Below are 11,876 nucleotides of genomic sequence, written 5' to 3' on the forward strand. Positions count from 1 at the left end.
GAGCAGCCACGTAGAAGGGATTGGCTTCTCCACTATCCCGCAAGAGTTCTCAGACCCAATGTAATGCATCTCTAGCTCTGTGTAGGGCACTTTGGCCCTAAGGTTACTGAGGGAGCTTTACAGATCTTTATGTATTTTTATCCCTCAGAAAAATCAGCCACCTTATTTGAAGCCTTTGGCCTCAAATGCTCTTTGGGAAACTTTTCTTGTGATGCAATAAGTTTGCTTCTTAGAGTTTTGAAACTACAGGTGTCTTTTTTCTCCCCAAGGAATGTAAATTAATTGGTATCACTAGCTATGAAATACGTACATGCAAACACACACACATTTATACATAGCTACATAAATAATTAAGGCCATTTCCCTTTGTTAGAGGCCTTGTGTGCTGGAAGTTTATTCCCCCTCCCTTACAGAATCCCCAATTCATATGCACCTCCACAAGATCTCTGAGCCTCACTCTGAGACTACAGCTCAAGGTCACCTCCTTCAGGCTCTGGCCAAATAAATTTAGAATTGAGCACTCTACGTAAGCTGTGTAGTTTTAGTTTTGGTTTCTTGTTGCTTTTAGGTTCCTCTTCTCAGTCTGGGCACATAGATCAACTTTGTTCAAATTCCGCAACTATGGCAGTGGGGGGCAGGAGAAGTGCTGTCTTCTACAGTCCTCTGAACTCACCTTGCCCATCTTCCTAGGGCCTATGGAAATCTGAGCCTGGTTTGAATTTCCTTTCTACCGCTTCTAGCTCAGTCTTCTAAATTTACTTTTTTTTTTTTTCGGTGAGGCAATTGGGATTAAGTGACTTGCTCAGCTGTGAGTGTTGTGGGTGTGTGTCTGAGGTGGGATTTGAACTCAGGTCTTCCTGACTCCAGGCTCAGTGCTCTATCCACTGAGCCACCTAGCTGCCCATCTAAGTTTAGTTCTTGCTCAGCTCTGTAATTGAGAGTAGTCACATTACTTCTATAGAAAATCCAGTCACATCTAATTCAACACAATATTCTCTAAGGACCAAATGAGATAATATTAGTAAAGCACTTAACACAGTGCTTCACATATAGTAGGCACTTAATAAATGCTTCTTTCCTTCCTTCTAAGTCTGTTAAAATGTTTTTTATATCTTCCAGTTAGGGTGAGAACTATTTGAGGGCATAATTGCCACCCCCCCCCCCAGTAGCCTGGATACTTTCTGAGTCAGAAAACACCTTTCTCCCTCCCTTCAATTCCCTCTACCTCCCAGCACACAGTCTAGGAACCTGGTCAGAAGAGGAAACCAACAAAATGATAGGAGTTTAGGGCTATGAACTATTAGGTCTGTATCCCAAAAAGACAAGAGACAGAGAGACAGAGAAAGACAGAGACAGAGACAGAGAGAGACAGAGAGAGACAGAGAGGCAGAGAGAGAGAGAGGGCGGGAGGAGACGAGGAGAGAGAGAAAGAGAGAGAGAGAGAGAGAGATGGAGAGAGAGAGGGAGGGAGGAGATGAGGAGAGAGGGAGAGAAAGAGGGAGGGAGAGAGAGAGAGAGAGAGAGAGAGAGAGAGAGAGAGAGAGAGAGAGAGAGAGAGAGAGAGAGAGAGAGAGAGAGAGAGATGGAGAGAGAGGGAGGAGAGAGACAGAGAGAGGGAAGGGGAGAGGGGGAGAGAGAGAGAGAGAGAGAGAGAGAGAGAGAGAGAGAGAGAGAGAGAGAGAGAAGAGAGAGAGAGAGAGATGGAGACAGAGGGAGGGAGGGAGGGGACCTATTTGTAAAAATATATATCTATAGCAGCTTTTTTAGTGGTGGCAAAGAATTGGAAATTGAGGGAATGCCCATCAAGTGGGAAATGACTGAGCAAGCTGTAGTCTATGATTGTAATGGAATACTATTGTGCTATAAGAAATGATAAGCAGGCAGATTTCAGAAAAACCAAGGAAACCTTACATGAACTGATGCCAAGTGAAGTGACCAGAACCAAGAGAACATTGTACAGTCACAGCAGTATTGTACAATGATCAACTGTGAACAACTTAGCTAGTCTGAGCAATACAATGATCCAAGACAGTTTCAAAGGACTCACGATGAAAAATGCTGTCCACTTCCAAAGAAAGAACTGATGGAGTCTGAATGCAGATTGAAGTATACTACTTTTTTACTTTCTTTATTTTTATGTGTTCTTTTTGTCTTTTGATCTGTTTCTTCTTTCACAACATGACTAATACAGAAATATGTTTTACGTGATTGCATGATTCTACATGGCATAACCTGCATCTTAGGGAAGGGGGAGGAAAAGGAGGAATGGATAAAATTTGGAACTCAAATTTTTTATTTTTTTAAAGTTTTTTTCCTTGTGTGTCTTTTTTTATTCCCTCAGTGACAATTGCAGACAGTGTGATTCCAGAGTTATAGTTATATTATCTCCCTTTTTGCAATTTAAGCGCTCAATCATCATTTAACTATTTCTAATAACTCACATATATTTATCTTTCTAGCCTATTTTAAGCATTGCACATTTAAAAGATTCTGCCCGGGTCATTATTTTCCTCAGGAATGTTTGAACATTCTATATTCTGGTTTTTTCCCTGTAGTATTACACTTAGTTTTTATAGGACAAGTTATTATTGGTTGTAAGCTTTTTTTTATTTTGCCTTTTGATATATTGTAATACAAGAGTTTTTCCTGAGAAAAGTTACAGTATAGTCCTATGTGATCTGTTCTGTTGTTCCTTTGTTTTTTCTGATTGCTTCCAGTATTTTTCCCACTTAAAATTATTTTATTTTTCCCAATTACATGTAAAGATAGTTTTCAACATTCACTTTTACAAGATTTTGAGCTCCAAATTTTTTCTCCCTCCCTTCCCTTCCCCTCTCCATGACAGCATGCTATACATGTACAATCCTATTAGACATATTTCTACATTAGTCATGTTGTGAAAGAAGAATCAGAGCACAAGGAGAAAACCACGAAAAAGAAAAAAAAGAGAAAGTAGTATGCTTCGATCTGCATTCAGACTCCATAGTTCCTTCTCTGGATGTGAACAGCATTTTCTATCACTAGTCTTGTAATTGTGTTGGGTCATTGTATTGCTGAGAAGAGCTAAGTCTATCAAAGTTGGCATCACACAGTATTGCTATTACTATGTAGAGTGTTCTGGTTCTGCTTACTACATTCAGCATTAGTTTGTGTAAGTCTTTCCAGGTTTTTCTGAAATCTTCCTGCCCCTCATTTCTTATAGAACAATAGTATTCTATTACATTCATATACCACAACTTGTTCAGCCATTCTGCAATTGATGGGCATCCCCTTAATTTCCAATTCTTTGCCACCAAAAAAAAAAAAAGCTGCCATAAATATTTTTGTACATATAGGTTCTTTTCCTTTTTTCTTTGATCTCTTTGAGATGCAGATCCAATAGTGGTACTGCTGTGTAAAAGGGTATACAGAGTTTTATAACCCTTTGAGCCTAGCTCCAAATTGTTCTCCAGAACATTTGGACCAGTTCATTACTCTACCAACAATTCGTTTCATTTTTTCCTCTACCCTACTTATCTCTTTCTTTAATGTTTCTAGGAATTCTTATTGGGCTTGGGTCCAATTAGCATTTTTCTTTGAGGCTTTGTGGCCATCTTCATATTGTTGTCTTTTTCTGTGTTTATGTCTTGGTCTTCCCTGCCACAGTAATAGCTTTTTATGATCAATTTCTTTCTATCTTTCTTTCTTTTGCTCACCTGGGGGTGGGGAAGCACTGTCCCAAGCTTGCTGCTTTTTTCAGAGGTAGTTCTAGGGGTCTGCAAGTTTTTGGTGCTTCCAAGGTAATGTGATCCTAAAAGAGATGTGGTCACTGCTCTCCTGGTCTGCACTCTTATCGTTACCCTGGGAGGCCCCTTGGTCCCCTGCAGCCACAAGCACTAGCACTCTCTTTGCCTTGGAACTGTGACCAGGATCCTTGCTCCCTTGCAGTTAACCCCCACAGCTCCTCTCTGTTCTGGAACTGTGACCCAGAACTGCATATAGAATTGCCCATCAGTGCCAGCTGTACCCAGTGCCAGCAAAAGGACCCCTGTAATCTCTTTCTAACTAGTTGTCTGACCCCCTTTCCATCTCTGGGCTGAGAGCTCCTGAAGCTGCTGCTATTGCTGCTGTTGCTGCCAACAGGCATGTGAGATCTAGACAGGTCTCTACCCACAGTGTCACAAACTTCTCCTGCCAACCTCCTAACTTTCCTTAGGCCAGAAGTCTCACTCTAACCTTTTGTTGGTTCTGCCACTTTGAAATTTGATTTAGGCATTATTTTACATTTGATTTGAGGGGAATGTTGAAAAAGTTCAGCTGTATCTCCTCTAATCTACTCTGGGGACCCGACTTTTAAATACAAGTGGGAATATGATTAGTCACCCTAAGGTATCTGCTATGAAGGAAAGAGCAACCCAACCAGTTATGCTAGAATGTAGAGTGCTTGAGGGGGAGCAATATATAATTAATCTGGAAAGGTACGCTAAACATTGACTGCAATTGGCTTTAAATGCCAAAAGGCAAAAATGCCAAAGTCCAAAAGGTAGAATGCGAAGGTCCCAATGCAAAAGGAGGGGGAGTATTGAACTTTATCCTGAGGGAATGAGGAAGTCACTGGCATGCTCAGGCCTGTTCTTTAGACAAATCAATTTGGCAGTGGTGAGATGGAGAAAGTGAGGAAGGGAAGAAAAAAAAGAAATGTACATGATAACTATTATATTTATAAGGAATAGCAATTTGTACTTGATAGATTTGCAGTGTTTCATGCAATCATCTTTTCTTATTATACTATGTTATGGAAATGCTTGTCTATCCCATAAATTAAAAATAAATTTTTTTAAAAAAGAAAGGCTACTCCAATAGTTCAGTCTAGACATAACAATAGTCTGAATTAGGGTGGTTATATGAATAAAGGGAAGAATACAGATAAAAGAGATAATGAATAAGTAGAGCCAACAAGACTTGGCAATTGAGAGGTGACTAAATAGAAGGGATAAGAGTGAAAAGATGAGAATGACTACTTAGTTGTGAATCTAAGTGAATGGAAGAATGGTGGTGCCCTCAACAAAAACTGAGAAATTAGGAGAAGTGAGTTTATATGGAAAGTTAATGAGGTGTGCTTTAGGAATATCAACTTTGACATGTTCAGGGCTCCCAATGGAGATGTCAAATAGGCAATTGGAGATTTAGAACTGGAACCAAGAGAGAAGTAAGGCTGGATACATAATTTTGGAAGTCAATTGCATAGAGATGAAGGTTGATTTCACTGGAAACTAGGGAGAATGGAAGAGAGGAAGGGAAGAGGTAAGAAAGAGAGGAGAGATAAAAGAGACAGGAAGAGAGGGGAAGAGAAAGGACAGAGAAAGGGAGGGGAGGGGGGAAAGGGAGAAAGGTGTGGATGAGAGCCCAGAGGAAATTCCTGGGCAATAACTACATATAGAGGATAGAAGATGGAGGAACAACCTGCCAAGGAGACCAAACAGAACTGGTCCAAAAAGCGGAAGACAAGACAGCTGGGGTGAGAAGGGGAGTAGCTATCCTGGAAAACACCATAACTGGCAATTTGTCCAAATGCATAGCACCATTTATGAAGCCAAAATTAGTGCCTTCATGAAACATGTAAAGCTTGCCTGAAAAACCCATCATGATGATGTAAGACACATTATTTATCACTGCTATAGAAGTGGAGGGGAAAACAAAGAAAGCATGTAGTAAAGTCAAAGCCTGAGTCCCCAGTGTACATTCATTACCATCATGGGTCATATTCAACTTTATCATTCATTATCCCCAAGCACTTACACCCAAAAAATGGGCAAGATTGGCTAGAACCTTAAACCTGAAAGGGCTACAGAAATGTAAAGTAGAAGTGGTAGCAATAACACTTCTAATGTCACCTATTGAAATTCAAATTCAGCAAACATGAAGTAGCTACAATGTTCTAGGCCCATCCCTGAAACCCTGCCTGATCCCATCAGCTGGAAGTCATATTCCCCACCTCTAGACTCTCTAAGTCCTCTGTTTTCACTTAGGCAATCATCATATCTTATTTTTTTAATTCTAGTTATTCTGGTATCTGCATCATATCTACTACTACACTGTTAACTCCACAAGAACAGACCTTACTTCGTATTCTCCTAACAGATAAGGTACTTTACCTTAGAGCACCACATTGATGAATCCCCAAAAGTGAAAGTTATAGCCACAGGATGCTGAGGTTGGAAAAGATCTTAGAAATAATGTAATACTGCTCTTTCATTTTTCAGATGAGGGGAGGAATGCCTACAGAAACCAAGTGTTTTGCCTGAGTTCACAGCTAGTTAGTGGAAGAGTTAGGACCTAGGACTCCAGACTACTAAGTAAGCTAAGCAAATGTATATCTGATCAAAACATAATTAAGAAGGCAAACCTGATCAATAAAAATTGTTAGCATTCATTCTGAGAACAAATAAAAATGCTTTGGGTAACAGAGATAACTATAGAACTATCTTATACAAAGACCACTGACAATGATGCAGGAAGACTGTTGCCAGCCCCTAATAGAAGGTGCAATGGCCAATGATCTAAGTGCCATTTATATTGGAGATCCAAGAACTGCGAAATTCTAGCCATTCATATCAACAGCTTCATGTGAGCTACCCCACATGTCATATTTTCCCATCATATAATTTATCACTGTGTGGGGTTTATAATTCTGCTACAAAGCAAACCACATGTTATAGGAGCTGAGTCATCAGTGAACAAAGAAGGAAACCTGAAGCTTTTAAAGGGCAATCTTATGAGAACATCCCCATTGCAAGCACTTTCACCCCCACCTCTGTCCAGTTTCCTGATATGTGTTGTCTTCCCCCACTAGAATATAAGCTTGAAAGCAAAGACTTTTTGCTTGTAGCAGCATCCCTGGCATTTAGTTCAGTGTTTAGAACATAATAGGCACTTAAAGCTTATTTCCATCCTTTTCCCTTCCCTTGTGGACCTGAATTATTTCAAGCAAGATACTCAGTCTAACTGGGCCTGTTTCTTCATCGGTCAGAAGAGGAGACTGGACTAGATCAATGGCAAAGGATCCCTGCAGGCTGCGTATTGATTTAGTTTTAAAATGCAATATTATCTATGTTTTATTGAATTTTTATTTATTTTAACAAATATTTCCCAACTACATTTTAATCTTGTTTGGGCTACATGTGGCAGTATTGCTGGCTATGTTTGTCACCTCCAGAACAGATGAAATTTAAGGTCTCTTTTAGCTCTAAATCTTCAATCCTACTAAAATCTCTCATGATCCAACTACATGGTCTTCATTCCCCTCCCCTTCAACAGAGCTCAGAGTGTGGGGTCCATACTTGTCCTATCCCAGAGATAGCCCTGACTCTACAATAGGTAAGGAGATTCTTGCATTACTGAGGATGTCTGTGAAGGGAAGAGGAGAAACAATTGGCCAGGGTGGTGTGGGAGATAAACTGAAAAGGGCAAAATTAATTAATATGTCTAAATAGTGTTTTCCTTCACACGATCTCACTTGCTTGGTAATGACAGACCCCAAAACTACTTAAGAGTCCCAATTTAGACTCCAAGAAATCCTAGTTAGAGCCTGGAAATGGGGCTACCTGGTGCTGAGGGAAATACTGAGACCTACATTACAGCCCTGTAGGATCTCAGCATAGAATAGACTAATTATAGAATAATCTCTTCCGTCTTTGTCCACAAGGCAGGTACACATCTGTTTAACTTGGGGTGGGGGCTGAGAGCTTGGCATGAGTGGGAAAAGGTCCAGATGAGCCCAGTGGCAGTGATGGTAGAGGCCAGGAGTCCCTGTCTCCTAAATCCCTCCTCTTCTGAAGTCCCCAATCTTCAGAATCCATGATGGCTGCTCCTCAGAGCTATGGGGGCAAGCTTCCATCTTCCTGTCCAAATTCCTTGTTTTTACCATGCCTGTGACTTCTGAGAATTTTTTTGTGTTTTTCCTAATGCCAAGGATAGAGAGGCTCCAGCCTGGGTCAGCAACCCAAAAATAAACTCCCCACTCTGACCACGATTGCTTCCAGAGACTTAAAAAAATTTCCCTGTGTTCTCTTCAAATAGATGGCAGGCAGTGCTGAAGAGGAAACAGAGGAAGAAAATACAAGCTGCCTTCATTGAAGGGATTACCAGGAAAGAAATGCTGGTTGGACTGAGGAAAGACGTGCTTGCTGGACCAAGGAAAGACAACAAACCTCTGGATACAAGCAGGGGATCTAAGGTCTTGGCTGTTCTTGATATCCCCCAATCAGAGGGAGTGCATTCCAAACCATTTTTCATTTAAGTGAAAAATAAGTTGAGTTCCTGAAAACCCCTGGCCTATAAAATATTCAAGAACATAGAATAGAGCATAAAATACCTTCAACTCAATTTACTGACTTCTCATATAGCCAGAGCCCTAGAAAAGATTAGAATACTTACTCTTTGTATTACTATATATGCTCTCTACATTAAATAAGCTTTAAGGGGTATAAAAACCATAGCTGATCTTAACTCTGAACCCAAAGTGAGTACCTAATAAATGTTTGTTGAAGTTGAAAATGAAGTGCAACCCTCCATGATTCTAGACTAGACTACACCATATGAGCTCAGTAAAGTCTTACTAGCTAACTGAACTAGAATCCCTATGAGATTCTCCTAGATTCTTGGGAGGTATAGTTTCAACTCAGGTTATCCTCCTTACCAAAAGTTTTTTTAGCACAGCAAACCTTGCTCAGCTCCCAGAGAAAACCTAGTTCCTCCTTTCCACACAACTATTGGAAATGATAACTATTCCAATTCACCTAAAGCCACTGATCCCATCTCAAATTGTGTGTCCAAAGACATCTCAAACTTAACACGTTCAAAACAGAACGTATGGTCTTTTCCTTCACACTCTTCCTTCTTCCAAATTTCCTATTATTGTGAAGAGTACCACCACCTTTCTAGGTAGCCAAGCTCAAACTATGGTAACATCCTTGACTCACTTACCCTCCCTATACATAGCCAATCTATTGTCAAATATTATTTCTACCTCCATGACATCTCTTACATGGTTCACTCCTCTCTACTCACAGCCACCATTCTAGTTCAGGCCTTCATTACCTTCTGCCTGAAGGATAGCAATAACCTTCTTTTTGTTGTTGTTTTTGATTTTTTTAAATTCTGAAGTTTAACAAACACTCAAAAACAGATCATCTCAAGATGCAAAGTAGAACACAAAGAGATGATTATATATGAAATCATGAGTCTCTATTCCAATAAATTCAACCTATTACTTTCAAATCTCTGCTGCTTATCTGCACTACCTTCTAGGATGCTCTGTGAACTTTAAAAAATGTTTCCATTACTCTCTTTTTTCCTTTTTCTTTTTTTTGGGGGGCATTACCATCCCTTCTACCTTCCCCTCTACCTCTTTTCCCACCCCACCTAATTGCAAACAGAAAAACAAAACCCTTGAAACAAATAAGCATAATCAAGCAAAACAAATCCCCACAATGGCCGTGTCCAAAAGATATTGAGTTTAGGGATAAAGTGCTTCATCATAAGTCTTTTGGAGATGTAGTTGCTCATTGCTTTGAAAGACTTGAGAACTTTGATTAAAGCAATTTTTCTTTATAATGTTATCAGTGTATAAACTGCTCTCCTGGCTCTTCTCACTTCACTATGCATTAGTTCCTAATTCTCAGGATTCACTGCAACCATCTCTTTCATCATTTTTTACAATGCCATAATATTCCATTATATTTATATACCACAATTTATTTAGCCATTTCCTAATTGATGGGTTAATCTTTGCAAAAGCCTTCTAAATGGCCTCCTGCTTCATGCTTCTCCCCACTTCAGTCATGCTCAATTTAGCTGCTAAGGTGATTTTCCTAAAGTTGAGGTCTGACCATCTCTTTCCTCCACTTAATAAACTCCCTTGGCTCACTATACCTACAGAAACAAATATGAAGTCCTCTGTTTGGCATTTAAAGCGTCTCGAAATCTGTCCCGTTCTACCTTTCTGGTAGAGAGCTACAATCCAGTCTACTGGCTCTTCTCTTGATGTTTGGTCCATTCTTCCTTGGAATAAGCTCTTGGGGAAGAGTTCATATCCAAGGAGTAGTTAAGCTATCTGCTATGCAAAGAAATGTTGAGACAAGAGAGGAATGTGACAATCCAGAGAACACCAAGGTGTCCCTTATCTTTTTGACATAAGTCATATATAATTGATCCTTAAAGGTTCCATATTCATTCTCCACCTGCATGGTAATAATGGGACCTCCCTTTGTGTATCAAGGTGAGAGGAGGGAAATGAGATTTAGCGGGGAGGCCACTAGTAGGAGAGACTGGATCCTCCAAAGCTGTACATATCATGGGTCTGTCTTCCACTAGTAACTTTAAACTTCTTCCCAAGTCTCAAAGCCTGACATCCCCTTATCTACTCCATTCGTCCAAGTAGCCTCTCTCTGCTCCACCTTCTCTAGAAATTCCCCCTTGTCAAGCCTTATCTGAACATATAATCCTCAATATCTGCCCATCTTGTGTTCATCTATGACCTACAGGGTGCTTAAATGTTTTAACCCAATGCATTGAGTAGTAGTTGTTTTCTGCCTTGTCCATGTTTGTTACTTTCAAGTTTCTCAAGGTACTGACCCCTAGATCTGGTCTCATGATGTCTTATATAATCAGAAATATCTCAAGAGACATTATGACATTAGCCTTTCCCCTTCTCTGTGATGTCCTCACAAGTTCTCTGCAGCATATGGCCTCTGAGCTGGTCACTCTGCTCTACTGCTAGACTAGGCTTGCTCTTCAGATCTTCCCTCCTCTTCCACGTACTATCAAAATTCCCCCGAGAAGGCAAACTACTGTCAATCTTTCCACCTGCTGATGTCTCCATCAATTAACAAATATTTACTAAGCATTTACAGTTATCCTTTCCACACAACTTTCCCCATTGCAGCTTCAATATATCAAAGGTTGGTATAAGAAATTAAATGGAATTTTTCTTTTAGTTTTGTGGAAGCAGCAGATAGCATATGAAGGCCAGCAGATGACACAGAGACTATGACCAAATACTTAGCCCTAATTTTATAATAAGGTACTATTAACACCCCATAAAAGAAAAAGAAAAAAATTCAGACTTCATTTCTGGTATGAAAGGAGGGCCAAAAAATTTCACACAGATTATCCACAGAGGTGCTGTGCCCCTAATCTCCATGATGTGGAAGGGATAACTATGTACTATAGGAGAAACAGATCTCCTGGCCATCAAGGTCAGATTCCAGGTCTGGTGGCACCGAAAATCATGAACACGATTATATTCTAGAATATCTGTGGATGCTCCATAACCTGAGCCAAATATAAATCAGACAGTTCATATTATTACTCTCCAGATTCAATTTTAAGATTGTGTACATTCCAGGCATTTGAATTGGAAGGCTATTACGCTGTCTCACAAATTTGGGAATTGGGAGGCACTGTCAGATACTGATAGGTACATACTTATGTCCCCTGAATACTGCAGTTATAAAAGCCCAGTTAGGCAAGGTCATCTGCAGTACAATGGGAAAGAATGTAAAGGGCTTGGGTTCAAATCCCTTTATGACCTGCAGCTTTGGTTCACCTACCTGCACCATGAGAGGGTTAGATGAGTTCAGAAATCTATAATCCTCCTTCACTAATTGCCATTCAGAGACCACTTCACCAGCAGGCAGCCTTCTGAATTGGGTTGGCCCCAACTCCTCACCGAAGGAATCTGGCTTACATGGGTGGCTAAGCCTCCACCCCTTTCTATTCATTCCTCCAAGGAAGGAACAAGTTCAGTTAACCCAGGTACATTGACTTCAAGACTTTCTACAGTCACCTAGGATTTCTAGTAGCCTCATGTCCAATAGGACACAAATTAGCCACTA

Source organism: Phascolarctos cinereus, unplaced genomic scaffold (assembly GCF_003287225.1).
Source record: "Phascolarctos cinereus isolate Bilbo 61053 unplaced genomic scaffold, phaCin_HiC Scaffold_726;HRSCAF=1367, whole genome shotgun sequence".
Lineage (NCBI taxonomy): Eukaryota > Metazoa > Chordata > Mammalia > Diprotodontia > Phascolarctidae > Phascolarctos > Phascolarctos cinereus.